Raw genomic sequence first — 14,096 nt, 5'->3', positions numbered from 1 at the left:
ATATTTCAGATCTTGGTAATAGTGAGTCAGGTGGGTTATTTTATCGCACATTCATTGATAAAAGGCCAATCGCAACATGTACCGGTAGTTATTGGTAAACACCCCATATTTTCATAACATTGTACATCTTTTTCAGACCTGGATGAAGACAGTGATGCAGATTATGTCTCTGTTGGTAATGGCAGCGATTTAGAGACATTTGAGGATGATTCATGTCCTTCTACCCCCAAGAAATCTAGAGTATTAGGAAATGCTCGGTTTTCCACTTCTGCAAGCAATAGCAACTGGCGTGACATCACACTGAAAGTTGAAAATGGAACAGATGGCCAGAAATTTGGTTATGGTAGTGATTCAGAGGAATCTGAAGCTATTTTAACTTGTTCCACACCAAAAAGAGCCAGATACATTGGTAATGGTAGTGATTCGGAAGTATCTGAGAATATTTCCACTCCTTGTACACTTTCAGCCACACCAAACCGAGCTAGAAAAGGGAGGCCGAGGCGCACTTTAGTTGATAATGCCACTAGCAAATACACAAACTGGTATGACGTCACATCAAATGATGAAAATGGGCCAGAGACTCCATTCCACTTTCGGGCAAAAGGTTGTGGAGGGAAAGATTTGCCTGAAGCTAACAGCAAACCAATTGAATATTTTAAGCTTTTCTTTACAGAGGAATTGGTAGGAATGATAGTGAACGAAACAAATAAATATGCGAATGAAAAAATACAAGCGACCCCCTTATCACCAAAATCTCGTCTACATGATTGGAAAAATGTTACTGTACCTGAAATGTATTTGGTTATTGGGCTTCTACTCAACACAGGGATAGTAAAGATGCCTTGTCTTTCTGACTACTGGTCGACCCGACCTGAACTTCATATGGAATACTTTCCCAAAGCTATTCCCCGAAGCCGATTTCAGGCCATTTTTCACACTATGTTGCATTGTTGTGAAATTGAAGAAAACAAAAGAGTGAAGGGTGACGGAATACAACCCATTATTGACTATATTGTGAACAAATTTCAGAAGCATTTCATTCCGTACCAGCAACTGGCAGCAGTTGAGACTATGATTACTTATAAAGGTTCTATTCAATTTCGACAGTACAACCCAAGGAAGCCTATTAAGTTGGGCCTCTTAGCCCAAACATTAGTAGATGCTAACACAGGATATATGCTAAATATTATAATGTACTATGGCAAAGAAGGCGGGAAAGAAACTATTCCAAATTTAAATAAAACATCATCCACAATAGTGGAGCTTCTTAAACCCTACCTCCATAAAGGTTACCATGTTTTCTGTGATCGACTGTACACATCTTTGGATTTAGCCGATCACCTGCATAACGAAAGAACATATCTCACAGGATCAATAATGGCAAACAGAATTGGAATTCCTGTCGGTATCAGTGCAAATCAAAGAAAAATAAAATCAATGCGCAGTGGGAAAATTTTACTACAAAGTTGGGTAAACAAAAGACCTGTAACAATGATATCAACGTTTTATCGTGGTGACCAAACAGTTAAACAAAAAATTGAAAAATGCAACAGAACATTTGAAAAGCCATTACTGATTGAGAATTATAATCAATACTTGGGTGGGGTTGATTTGTCAGATCAATACACATCGTATTACAACTGCAGCAGGAAATCAGTGCCATGGTGGAAAAAGATGTTTTTTTGGCTTCTAGAAAATTGTGTAACTAATAGTTATCTATTATACAAACGATCGAAACCTAAAAAGCAAAGAAAGTATCTTTCCTCATTGAAATTTCGCCAAGATCTTGTGCCTGATCTTGTTGATCTCGGAAGGGAGGACAGCCAGAGGCGGCGGCAAATATCAACAGCATCAGCTCCTGGTTTGGAACCAACAAGTGTTTGTTTTCATGTACAGAAGAAGGTTGAGCCTGGTCGAAGGCGCAGAGAATGCAAATTTTGCAGCAGGAGAACAGACGGAATGCGAAAGGACACTACATTCTATTGCGATACTTGCCAAGGGAAGCCCGGTCTTCATCCTGGGGACTGTTTTTCTTTATATCATCTTCAGGATGAACATCAATAAAAAAAAACTACTGAAGTGAGTTGAATAATTTACAAAATTTTTGAGCGACATCAATGGAAAACTACATTGAATAATTGCTACACACTAAATGGCTTGGCCTCGCGTGCGTGCCACCTGTTGCACACACCTGATATATTGAAACTCATTCCATATTCAAAATTATTTTTAAGAATGTATACCAAATAGCACATTACCTTTTCATGGCTAATAAAATTAACACAACAGGAGTAAAAAAATTGATTATGGTACTGATGGTACTCATGAAGCGGGTGATTTTACTATTGGGGCCATTTGTTTTTCTCTTAATACCATCAAATGTGAAATACAATATGCGGCTTATCGTGCTAAGCGTTAGGATTACGCTCGCCACAGCACCTCTGATTAGTTTGCGTGGGTTCGCAGGTTTGAATCCCATGGGGAATGGTCATGTGCGAGAGGATTACTGGACTCCTTGCCGCCATAGGGTGGTTCACGTGACCGCTGGTTGGTTACGGCTTCCTCCACCCTCAAATTCATGCTTTCGAAAACAAATAACTGATATCATACCCGACATAGAATGGTAACAGAAAGATAGGCCATGGTTTGCCATATGGTTAAGCCAACTTATCGGCTTTCCTCTTCCCTGGGATGAATATGTAAATTCTATCCTATTTCCCCTTAAGTCAAAGTCAATTCATGCTAGTCTATCGCAGCATTTGAGGTATCGATTTTTGATTATTGCTGACTAAACTGAAGGTCCTCTTAAAACATAATGACAATTAAGTTATTTCATCCACAACTATCTTTTGGAAGCACTACTAAAAACTGACAATTAACACACAAAACTACCAAAAAAAGGTAATATTTGCAACCCCGCTTGAATATATATCTGGTGAATATGAAGTGTGAAAAATTGTAATTGTCGCGTTATTATTGACTTAATGCTGATTTGAAATTGTTACGGAAATAAACAAGGAAATCGATGCTCGAGGAAACATTGATTGGGTATTGTTTCATAATAATGCTCATCTAGCGCAAGGTATACTCTTATTGACTTTTTATCCACTGAATTTGCGATGCCTCGAAAATGTCATGTCCCACTTCAATCAATCAATCAATCAATTTTATTCGGTCACTCTGATACAAACAAAACACAAAACAACAACAAAGGGACAAACAAAATACAGAGGACCTGGAGGACGGGCATAACTTAATAAAAAAGTTAAATACGCACAAGTACGTGCCCGTCCCCCAAAAACAGGCAAAACACAATAAAACAAAAACACGATGTGACATCGGGCAATATCTTATAAATTCAAATTAAAATGTGAGACGTGTATGTGCTTTTCCTATACAGATATATGGATTAAAGAACACTCGCTGACAAAAAAATGATGATGTTGTGGGCCTACTTCAATTATATTGCAAAAATAACACAGTGACAATTTTTTTTTACTAAAAAACAAGCTTGCTAAATGGATTGAATGTTCCATAGCAGTCTATGCACAAATCATGAATTGGGGTATTGGGTTCTTTTGTCGTTTTCGGTTAGTTCACTTTAAAATCATTGTATCCGTTCCAATGCTTCCAACATTAATATCGAATTTCCACGAACGACCACCATTCAACCATTCCAACAGGTGCAGTGATCCCATCTTTTCTATGCTCTGTTTCATCATACACGACTAGATTCATAAAAGGATCGTCCACCATTTAACTTTAAATCCAATCTTTTATCCATAAACTTCTTTAATTTTAGTAGATGGGCTTTGCTCATGTTGATATTGCGCGATACAGATTACAGATACCGAAATATACAACGCGTGGCATTCACTAGTCTTTTCAAGCTGACACGTCCGCACCCGACGACGGTCGGAACGGAATGCCTTGTCTTTCTTCTCCCACGTGTGCCACTTGTATCACATGTACTACTTGTACTTCATGTGCCATTTGTACCACACTTAACGAATTGTGATGGTAAATTATTTGTGATTATAAATTTTTTTATCCAGTCGCGTTTCATTGTACTAAACTAGATTTTATCTCGTGAGATTATAACGGTTATATCTTAAAAATAATCTGGGTGGCAGCATTGCGACTTAGCGGATCGGTGTTACAAGTATAGATTTCTCTAATTTGCAAAATGGCAAAAATACGGATTCCTAACGGCGAAAACGAATTAGCGAGATTGCAAACATACCAAACCACATTTAATAATACATTCAACATAGGCTTTCTGGTAATAGCAAGCACAGAAGTTTTGGTTATTGATGACATGGGTGACAAATTATGACATGGTTTATCAGTGCCGGAATATAGCCGGGTTGATATCGGATAAGTACCGACATGGGCGCAGCCAAAATTTTTGGTGAAATTGAAACAGAGCACCTAAGGTGCAATTCACGACGACGTAAGGCGTTTAATGAACTGAAAAGAATGCGTCGTTCACAGCGAAATTCCACAGTTACCGGTATGTGTCTTTGCCTGGCGGTTTATGGTGAATATTTTGCAAACCCCTTTTTCAACTATCGACCATTAATCCGTAGTCAGCAGTACCCGCATTTGAAAATAGAACATTAGAAATCGTGAAAATTAATTTTGGAAAGAAGTTTTACTCGCGGATGTCAGGAGCGTCAAAATTGTTTATAAGTACAAAAACACGCTCGCATGTAGCGCCGATTAAATGCGCTGTAATTAGTGGTGGGCAACTATTTTTTTTAGTCGAATTATTCGAATATTTTCAACGAATACAACACCGAATAATGAGTATTGTCATTTCAAACAACCGTAATTGAGATGTCGGCCGCCGAAACGATCGCCGTGACAATTTTATTTTTCGGAATTTACTTGAAGACTGAAAACTTTGCAACAATGCAGCGTTTTTTATTTCATAATTTTGTCATAATCCAAGGCCGCAGTAAATATTTTTGTCACCGCGATCATTTCGGCGGCTTGACATCCCAATTAATGATGATAAACTATATTGAAGCACTTTTTATTCACTAGTATATATTAATTCTCATGCAACGGCGAATATCGTAGTTTGGTTTTTATTTTTTGGACAGAAATTTGATTTCCCATCGGCGACAATGTCAAAGACAACTATTAAGGAGTGCATTCACAACATAAATTAATTTTATGCTGCTTTTTATCTTTTTTGTAAGATTTGTATCACAGTTTGTAAATTAAGGTCTCAATTTTAAGCGAACAATATTACTGACCCCGGAATGCGATATTTGTGAAGCTGATAGTTGACTTTTTCATGCTTTAAATTTTATATCGTGTCCGTGTTACTTTCGTATTAAATAATATTAATTAAAAACTCCGCAAATTGGTAATCTTTCGAATCCTCAGTGTTGAGAATTAACGTACGTAACTCAGCTTGGGAATAAAACACTGATACTAAACACTTGAATAAATAGGTAATAATGGCAATTCTACGTGGTCAAACTAATATTTCTACCCGTCCCCAATATCTTGGAAAATTTCCATAGAATACAAAATTTACCAGTCGTACTTATCTGGTTCGACAATTCTGAATTTACAAAAACGGTGTTGGCGCGTTTCATTCAAAATTAGAAATTGAAAAATATAATAATTCTTACCCGTAGAACTCGTGAATTAATGTTAATAAATTCAAATTGGTTTTAAATGCACTGTGATTTGTATAATTAAAGTGATTGAGTCAGGAATGAAGGGAAAAAAATACGCTTCACTGAATTGCAAGTGGGACACGACATTTTTGAGACACCCTTAAATTAGCATTCAGCAAAATTGATTATTTTCGAACCTCAAAAAGTTTGAAAACTCGTCAGATGTCACCGCATATTAGTTGTTATAATAATTACTCATGTCTGTCCTATATTCAATGGTATATTTAAATTTTTGCTCCCAAGACCCAAAAACTTCTAATTCGATTCTATTCTGATTCTAAAAACTAATTCGATTATTTTAAAAACATATGTTAACAAAATTGACAATAACCGAACCTCATTAACTTTGAATGGAAGATTTTTCAAATATTCCAATTTTCCACATAGTTTTGCTAATCTCAAGCTACATCCCTCTTCTCTCCATTAGGATTAGAATTTACATATTTATCCAAGGGGAGAGGAGAGCCGATAACACGGCTTAACCATATGGCATCTACTTAATAATAAAACATAATATGCGTTGTAATGAACAAGAACCACGGGCGAAGGGTTAGGATTTCAAAGACATGTCCAGTGAAATGATATTCTATAAGTTTTTATAGGTAAATGTAGATTGCAAAATGAATCCTGAATGAAAGTATGAATACCGATTAAAGTAAAGATTCATACTATCCTTTCACGATGTGTTTTACACCTTCCCCAGACTCCAGTCAAGCAGACAAAACTATTTAGTACATTATTTTTGGTGCAGTATCCAATTCATTACTCCCTATGTGCAAGGTGGTAGAATTTTGAACTATCTTGTCGATATGTCAAGTCAAAGGCTCTTACCAGTTTTATTACAGATTGAAGCGGTTGACATCCGATTATAACTTGAAACTTTCATTTTTCAACGCCAACATATTCCAATAAGAGTTTTACTGGGCGACTACTGACTAACAGAACAGTAGTAGTACTAACAAAACTAGTATGCACGATAAATTGAATATATATACATAAATACCGATCTGTCGTTCATTTTATAAAGTAACGCAAGGAACTTCGACGATATGCCAAATAAAAAAATCAAGTCGATTATCCATTGTAGATTCATTAGTGATATATAGAGATAAAAATTCTTGTTGGGGCGAGAATTATCAGCAGAAGGTATTAGAAATTATTAGCAGAGAAGTCAGCACTGACAGGAAAACGGTTTTGTTGTTAATTATTTATGCACAATCCTTTATAAGGTTTATATATATAAAATTATAATGTAATTTTTTATTTGCAAATAAAATTCAATACTGAATTAAGAATTTATGTTAGATTATCAAAATAAACACGTTCAAACAATGTTGAATAGACCTACAAAACAAGACTACTCTTCAGGCATAATAAATATAAACCAGATTGTTATGTAGGAAAAAGGTTACATCCGTAGTGTGTTTACCAGGTTAAGGGTTAGGCCATACTTTTATTCCGATTTTCCTTATTTTAGCTATATTACGAGTTCGGGGACTGTCTGTGTTAGCCAAGTGAATATATCTTTTTATTTTTTAATTTCCCTGGCTTTGAGCGAGATGAATTAAAGATATTTATGTTCAATTATAACTGGCAGCTACTGAATTCTACCAGTCCAAATGTAGCTTCAAGCGTGTTAGGAGTTGGAAATCCGCTGCAATCTGTTTTTCGATGTATTTCGACTCGATTTGTGTGACATATCAGAAGAATATTTAATCGAATTGCCTCAGGGTAACATCATGACGTGAATAACATGTTTATGTATCTTCAATGAACGCTCGACTCAGTTATGTTGGCGTAGTAGGATGAAGATATCTAGTTCTAGTTGCAGGCCGACCATTTTATCTGAAGAGTAGTAAAAAAAGAAGTAGATTATGCTTAATCAGAAAGATTGATTTTAAATCAAAATAGTTGTTCACGTACCAGGGGCCAAATCATTCTTAGAAGTGAAATCATGCGTTTGGCTGTTATTGTGCAAAATGGCTACACGAATAGTACATATATATATCACAGTAACGTGCACCAGACGTCAGTTCGGGGTATCGAACCCCGAACTCTCTCTAATCTTTTTGTTCCACCACCGTCCCAATATGCCAGATTGCAAAATATCCTGAAAATATAGTTGCCCTCTACATATAAGTGAATACTCGTTCATAGTTTTTTTCCAAATACCTGGTAGTACGTTCCGCTAATTCCTGTACGTTTTTCTCATTTAGCACTTAAACGTCGGGAATTTTCCTTTACAACCCTTAAATCCCGGGAAATCAAAAACTCGCCAAGGTATCAAATAAATATCATAGCTTGTGCTGAACCGGGAATATTCTGGTTCAACTAATAATAGTTTTTTTTTCGCACCAGTAACTGCTCGTCTAGAGTCTTTCTCAAAGTGAAGATATGAGTACATTTCAATAAATATGAAGTCTTTACTGCAATAGATATTCTTACCTTTAATAGTATAGGGATAGGCTATCGCATATGGGTTGTAAAGTCCTTACTCTCCGCCTGTGGTTCTTGCTAGTCACAACATTGATCGTGCTCGTATGTATGGAATTGGGAACATGTCAGCAGCATAACGATGGAAGACGTAAGTGTCAAATCAATTTATGTATCTTATACGTTCCTAAGCATAAAATATATATATATTTCTGAATTCATGTAATTTTCACCAAATAAAATATTAAGCGGAGCGAAAATTAGTCACGGCCAGTATGTCAACACTCAGTACATTGAATGACCGCCGGGTCAGGGCGTTGGTCTATGCCCAATTATGTTTCATACAGAATTGAAGAAGTGTATGTTATCAGTACTATAACTAAATTTGATGACATAATTTTATTCCTTATTTCTGCAGTGAGAGAACAAGGCGACCAAAATCTGTTGGAGAAACTGATTGAATATGTGTTGTTAAAAGATGAATAGATCAAAAACGTTTGTAAATATTATGTTTCGTTGTATTAAAACTAAAATACTGGCAATGATTTTGACATACTTGCACACCAATGCCATATTACTCAACTCGAATATACTCCAAATTTCCTGAATTAAATCACCTGAGATTTGTTATATGGTAAATAAATCACATAGTCTTGCTTTCAAAGGTGTACTCGAAAATTGATGACTTTATCCTTACCACTGTTCTACATCGGGCGTTATATGACTGAAATAAGTACTAAGACATTGGTTCTCAAACTTTCATTATCAGTGGCATCCTTCAAAACAATATCAACACTCGTTTTGCTTTTAACGCGTGTACATCAGTTATTTTATAAGTCGTGTTTAAAAATGAAAAGCCAAGAAACGAAAACAAACAAAAAACTAATGCATTACAGTCGAAGAATTCAACTAGTCGCAGTCAATTTACAGTAATATGTATGTACTATTTTTTAAACAATATGTATTCATTACAAACCTAGTGAATCTCTTTGCTCGTGGCCGCCAGAGCGCTACTCGACGGCCGCTTTCGGGGAGCGAGAGCCCAGTTTCAGTAACCCCGCACTAAGAATAAAAACTCCAAAAATTTGATTGCTTTCTAAAATTATATTTTGAGGTGCGAAAGTATATTTAGGATTTTGTTTGTTAAAGAAATAAAATAGTATTTTTATTTTGGTTTATTTTTTGCAGGTTTTCATAAAAGAAAAAAGTTGGATGTCTTTAAAAGACTTATTGTTTTGCTTTAAAGAACCCACATTTGAATAAAACACAATATTGTGAAATGTCATAATTTTTTTTTGTCTGAGAACCCCCTAATTTTGAGATTCTGCTTTAGTCAGAAGCAATTCAGTTTCATTGCTCTTATCAACTATATGCTTACTACACAAAGCAGTGAAAGGCAAATGGAATGTAGGGATCTAGTCTGAGGTTCAATTTCAACGTGCTCAAGTTAATCATTTCATTATTGATTCAACTATCTATGTATATATATATATGGTGATTCAGTCTCTTTTTTATTAGACTTAAGTCCACGAATCATCGAAGAATAGTAAAAAACTATTGTTTTTGGCCAGTAGGCCTATGTTTGTATAAGATATTGAGTTAAATTCACAAGCTTTTATATAAAAGTATATATGAATTTTTTTTCACAACAGCAGATGTTAGTAGATAGGTTCGGAAATAATTCAAAAGCACTGTTGGAAACAGCTCAGTGGAATAGCTACCGGAAGTATCTTAAAATAATTTTAGCATATATACGTAATTTGGTCAAGTCGGCTACAAGTTCTGAATTCCTAAATTTTAGAAATCCTAAGTCGATTCGCAGTTTCATGGAATCACAGGGGAAGAACGAGTAGTGAAGTGAAGTAGATTTCGTAAACAACAGTGAATGATGACTCACGGTCTTGTATCTTCATGTATGTGGTATACTGTGTTATGGCTCCCATTATTTCATGCATGAGTGACTTTGGGTTCTCTCTCGCCCTTCTTCTTTTGTTGATGCTTCAGTCGATGACTGTGTGTTTCTGTAATACATTTTCAATATCTACAAACATCGTCTATTCTTCGAGTTCACGACACAACAATATACTAATCAATTGATCGTCGAGCGTTGATCTTTTTGCTGTAAAAGCGACGTCTTTATGATGTAAAAATAATCAGAAATCATGTACAAGCGACCATGATAAAATCATTCATTTCGAATAATCAGAAATGTATTCAATCCATTGAGTAGATTTACTCCATAACGGCTTCATGTCTAACAATATCTAAGATAGTATATCTTAGTTAATCAAATGTAGTTTCGCAAGGATATAAGTTTTATAGGACCTGTCAATGACAATTATACGTTAGTTAGATCCTATAAGCAACAAATATTAATGTTTTTAAAAAAGCAATTTTGCGGTATTACCAAAACAACACTATGCAACGGTGAGAGCACATTTGCACCCCGGACATTTGCACCTGCATACTTTGGCACCCACGAACATTTGTACCCATAGATTTCAGCACCCGCTTATAGATTGCACCCTAGGACATTGGCACCCATGTATCTATGTTGGCTCCTACGAACATTCGCATCAATGAGCGTTAGCACCCACAAACATTTGCACCAACGGACAATTGCACCCACGAACATTTGCACCCATGGACATTTGCACCCTTGTACATTTGCACCCTTGTACATTTGCACCCACGGACATTTGTACCCACGAACATTTGCACCCATGGACATTTGCACCCATGGACATTTGCACCCTTGTACATTTGCACCCTTGTACATTTGCACCCACGGACAATTGCACCCACGAACATTTGCACCCATGGACATTTGCACCCATGGACATTTGCACCCTTGTACATTTGCACCCACGGAAATTTGTACCCACGGATATTTGCACCCGCGGATATTTCCACCCGTGTACATTTGCACTCACGTACATTTGCACTCACGGACACTTGCACTCGCGGACATTACCACTCATGGAAATTTGTACCAACAATCCACAAGAATTTGCATCCACGTACATTCCATGGGTTCAAATTCAATTAAACCAGGTTGCAAATGTTTCTTATTTTAAATGCTGTGTATATAGATCAATAAATTTATTTTACTTTCCTATGTCGTTTACTGGCTGTTACGTAGTGTCTGCCTCTATTGTCGTTTCCTCCCTGTTATGTAGTGTCTGCCTCAATTGTCATGTAACAATAGAGGGAGAAACTACTTGATGCAATTTCGTGAGCTGCAGTTCATATATCTACTGAACCCAGTTTAGCGAATATATATGAGTGATTTTTCTAGCATTTCGAAGAAAAATGGAGCAGAGATGAGGAAGAAGAGTTGACATTTTGCTTTCATTCCTTACGCCCACATGTTTAAAAACTTTGTAATGCATAAAGTACACATTAGCGATAACAAAATTGATTTTTATTTGAAAAGCAGCATTTTTTTTCGTATAAGTGCGCCGTGAGTTTTTTTCCGTGATAATTTGGCGCCGCATAAAGCATATTATTTTAAAAAATATATATATATCTGAAAACAATATGCCTATATCTCGTCTGTAAGTTATCACTTATCGATCTTGATCTGTAAGTATGTTGATAGGTATTTGTCTGTTTGTTTGTCTGTCTGTTAGATACACGCGATATCTCACGAAAGCGAGGTTGAATCTGCTCCAAATTTTGACATGTGCATTCGTCATATCTCGAACCAGAAACCTATTGATTTTGGATGAATTATGTCGTATAATTAGCGAGGCATTAATTAATTAGTGATGGGACGCGCGGTGTCGCTATTGAGTCAAAGATAAGGGTACAAGAAGCTAGATCGATAAGTCGGCGGTCTCCGATTGCTATCTCGTTGAAAGGTTGCTATTTTGTAAGAAACAATATAACAAGAGAACTATGCTAAAATATGTGGAAACGGATGGCAAAACAAAATATTTTATCACCAATTCCCGGGAATAACATTCGGTAACTTATCAGTGCCGGTATCGGGTTACCGTGACGGTACAGGCACTATCTTAGCTAACAGCTAAGTTTTTCTGACTACGAATCGTTAGTACAAAGCCCCGCCAAAAAACACTCGCCAACGCCCAAAATTAGTAATTATCCAGTTGGGGTGAGGAATGCAGATTGCGCTGGAAATTATAAGTTTTAACCATAAGCCTAACTGGATAATTACTAATTTTTGTTATAAAACGTGCCGTGGGTATTTTTCCGAACCCCTCATTTTTTGCAATAGTGGCGGGCTCTTTTTACAAAAGATCCGAAACTTCTAACAGAAGAACTGCAGTAGTAGTACTAACAAAACTACATCCTTTGTTATTCATAATCCGATTATGTTCCGATGGTATACACCAGGGCTACTCAACTATTTCCACCATAGGTCTGTTTACAAAACTTCAAAATTACTGGGGTCCGGACATTTCAGAAAGTTTATTTCAATAAATAAACGAAACTACAAATGCATTATTAATTGAATACAAGAGCAATTAATGGCTCACAAATATGGATACAAATGTCGCACTCGCACATCAGTACGGCAACTGTAGAGATTTTTCCCCGAGCAACGTTTTTCTTCATTAATTCCGTAACAATGATTAATCAGCAAAAAGCCAACGATGACGAAACAATTCAAATTTTTAAAGCCGCTTAGACAGATATAAACAAGCCTCGTTTTCGCAAATTCACATGGTATTTGTGAGTTTTTGGTTGTGTTTCTGAAAATTAGTTGTAAATGAAGTATTTTAATTGTCATTATGTCTTTAGAGGAGCTTTAGTTTCGTTGCAATAATCAAAAATGAGTTCCGGGAAAGCTGCGATTGACGATGCCTAAATGAGCGTGTAAGCGACACGTATTTCATCAAATTGCTTCGGGGTAACATCATGACGTGAATAACAAGTTTTTGTATATTTATATTATATACAATACATACATCAGACTATATTGGAATTATATATTGGAATTTTCGTGGTTGCATAATAGAAAATATTTAATTTTCCTCTTCATTAGCGGTTTCATCAGTTCAACTTAGCCTCAAGGCGCTTGACCTAACTATTCGCTGGCGTCGCATGATGAAGATGTCTATAGTTCTAATTGCAAGCCGAGCAGTTTATCTGAGGTGGAGTAAAAAGTAAACTATGCCTAACCGGAAAGATTGCTTTTAAATCAAAATAGTTGTTCATGTAACAGGTAACAGGGGCTCTGTGTCCAGATCATTATTAGAAGTGAAATCGTGTGTTAGGCATTTATTTTATTAATAATGAATATATATTAAAGCAAGGCTTCCCAACCGTTTTTCTCTGTGAATCCCTAAATTTTTATTCAAAGTCGTATGGACCCCCAAGTGTTTACTGGAGATATTAAATTTGCATCACTTGCAGTGTTTATAGAACTATTTAATTTTAGTGTATTCAGCACGGTATAATCAACGTATTCAATTCTAGACTACCAGGAAGGTATACCTGTGGACCTTGCTTATCGAGTTTGAGCTTTTCATTTCGTTTGGTTCAGGTACCAAGTTTGCATATTCGTTTCAATTTAAATTTCGCATATTTTTTGATTAATGCACTTTAATTAGTGTAGCTATAATATTTCATTCAATTATTTCTCTTTTCAATTCAGAACTCCAAGACACCTCCAATAGATGGTGTCCGCTGATTTCTTGGTATCACAAACAAAACGTTTTTTTTATATAACTTCGAGTTTTCAATTCTATAAGAAAATTTATCGCTAGAAAAACTACCTTAGCCAGCTAGCGGGTAAATAAAATCTACTTCGACGCCCACAAACTTTTTTGTGATTCAGTTCAACACTAATGCAAGCACCAATCTAATATGTGCTCTTTCACTTATTTCAGTTTATCCATGTTTGATGGAATGCACTCATTTGATATAATAAGCACTTTTTTTGTTGAAAATTTTTGTTCTACCCCTGTCCCCAATATGCTAAGCTGCAAAATATCATGA

The 14,096-nt window shown here is 36.0% G+C and overlaps 1 long non-coding RNA gene across 1 annotated transcript; it reads left to right on the top strand.

The window, feature by feature from the left end:
* The first annotated feature begins 8,083 nt into the window (after positions 1-8,083).
* LOC120339318 (uncharacterized) lies at positions 8,084-10,250 on the top strand. The gene is made up of 3 exons (XR_005569190.2): positions 8,084-8,280; positions 8,548-8,624; positions 9,318-10,250. It is a non-coding gene; the product is annotated as an uncharacterized LOC120339318 (long non-coding RNA).
* The last annotated feature ends 3,846 nt before the right edge of the window (positions 10,251-14,096 follow it).

Source organism: Styela clava, chromosome 9 (genome assembly GCF_964204865.1).
Source record: "Styela clava chromosome 9, kaStyClav1.hap1.2, whole genome shotgun sequence".
NCBI classification, from domain to species: domain Eukaryota; kingdom Metazoa; phylum Chordata; class Ascidiacea; order Stolidobranchia; family Styelidae; genus Styela; species Styela clava.
This window is presented reverse-complemented; position numbering and strand designations above follow the sequence as displayed.